Source organism: Chlorocebus sabaeus, chromosome 25, assembly GCF_047675955.1.
Source record: "Chlorocebus sabaeus isolate Y175 chromosome 25, mChlSab1.0.hap1, whole genome shotgun sequence".
NCBI classification, from domain to species: domain Eukaryota; kingdom Metazoa; phylum Chordata; class Mammalia; order Primates; family Cercopithecidae; genus Chlorocebus; species Chlorocebus sabaeus.
Genome location: NC_132928.1, coordinates 78,604,533 through 78,606,332, shown reverse-complemented (window position 1 = coordinate 78,606,332; position 1,800 = coordinate 78,604,533). Strand labels below are relative to the sequence as shown.

The 1,800-nt window shown below is 43.4% G+C and overlaps 1 non-coding gene across 1 annotated transcript; it reads right to left on the bottom strand.

The window, feature by feature from the left end:
* Positions 1–836: 836 nt before the first annotated feature.
* On the bottom strand, positions 837–951 carry LOC119619909 (U5 spliceosomal RNA). The gene has a single exon (XR_005236338.1). It is a non-coding gene; the product is annotated as a U5 spliceosomal RNA (small nuclear RNA).
* Between the last annotated feature and the right edge of the window lie 849 nt (positions 952–1,800).

Here is a 1,800-nt window from a genome sequence, read left to right as displayed (position 1 = left end):
TGTTCACCACATCCCTGGGCCGCTCAGGGCAGCTGGGCTCTTCCTTTCCTGCCTGGCACATCAGCCTATCTCCTGAAATTTCCTGGCTGTTGCCGGCACCTACGCTTCCCTGGACCCTAAAGAGCTCCTGGGTCTGTTACACTAGGTGTCCCTGGCAGCCCACAGCAGAACCCTGGCACTCGTTTTACCCCGGCCCTTGGAGGCAGCCACGACAGGTGTCAGGTGACTTGGTCAGACAATTCTCTCTATTATCTTTCATCACGGCCAGCCAAAAGGGAATTTTTTCTCAAAGTATATATCCAGGTTTTTATGTCTGAGAAATCATAAATAAATCTTCCAAATTTGATGAAAAAGTTATCTAGTCATTTTCAAGTTAAATCATAATCACAAAAAAAGAAAAAAAAATAGAGCAAAACATGATGTCATTTGCGTAGATCGGGAGTCTGTAAATTAGAGACCATGGTCCAAATTCAGCCTGTTGCCTGTTTTTATAAATAAAGTTTTTTGTTTTGTTTTGTTTTGTTTGAGACAGAGTCTTGCTCTGTTGCACAGGCTAGAGTACAGTGGCACAATCTTGGCTCACTGTAATCTCTGCCTCCCAGGTTCAAGCAATTCTCTTGCCTCAGCCTCCCAAGTAGCTGGGATTACAGGTGTGTGCCACCACGCCCGGCTAATTTTTGTATTTTTAGTAGAGATGGGGTTTCACCATGTTGGCCAGGCTGGTCTTAAACTCCTGACCTCAGGTGATCCACCCACCTCAGCCTCCCAAAGTGCTAGGATTATAGGCAAAAGCCATGTGCCTACCCTAAATAAAGTTTTTTTAAAAACTTTTTATTAGCCCTGCCCAAGCAAGACCTCAAAAAATTTGGTTATCAACTCATACTGTTGCTCTCCTTGGAAACTTTGAGTAAATGGCAAAAAATGTATTCGTTCTAAAGAATGAGCATTATAAATAAAGTTTTATTGGAACACAGCCACACACATTGACTTATGTATTGTCTATGGCTGCTTTCAAGCTATAATGGCCAAGTTGAGAAGTTGCAGCAGAGATCATATGGCCTTCAAAGCCTAAAATGTTTACTATGTGGCCCTTTAGAGAATGTTTGTCAACCCCCGATATAAATCAATACTCAAGAATCTTTCCAATAATTTGATATGTTTTCTCTGCTAGAGTTCCAATTTGTTTCATAGAGACACAGTGCCTTATATCAACAAAATGTCCCAGTTGTAAGAATTCTTAGAAGAGCAGCTGTTCAGTGAGACTGGTCTTTCTCTTTGGGAACAGTGAAATGTTTCTCTGTCTCCTCCAATTATCCCTCTAAGCGATGCCTTCTCCCCTTCATTCATCCTTAGCACCACAATGACACTTGGAAAGAGTTCTACCATGCTATTCAGCGAGTTCTCTTCCTGCTTACCAGAAAGGAAGAAAGAAATTCAAGAAAACAAATTAAGAAAGAAAATGTGGGTGGAGGACAGATGACTTACTGGTATCTCCTCCACCCATCCTGTCTCCTGTCCCTACTCCGATCACCAGAGAGACGCCTGAGGTGTGGGAGGGGCTGTCGACAAAAGCGTGAGTGCCTGCAGATGTGGGTGTGTGCCTTTGAAAATGAGACTGTTGGAGAATGGCCCTGTGCTCAAAGGAGAGAGAATTTGTCCCCCGGGACAGAGAGCATCTGTAGGAAATTACAAACTTGAGGTCATGTGTATTTAAGAGTGAGAAACTCAGTGTGGAAGAGACTTCGGCAGAATGACTGATAGAGATGCAAATGTACCCAGGACAGTGAGCGTGTGAGACAG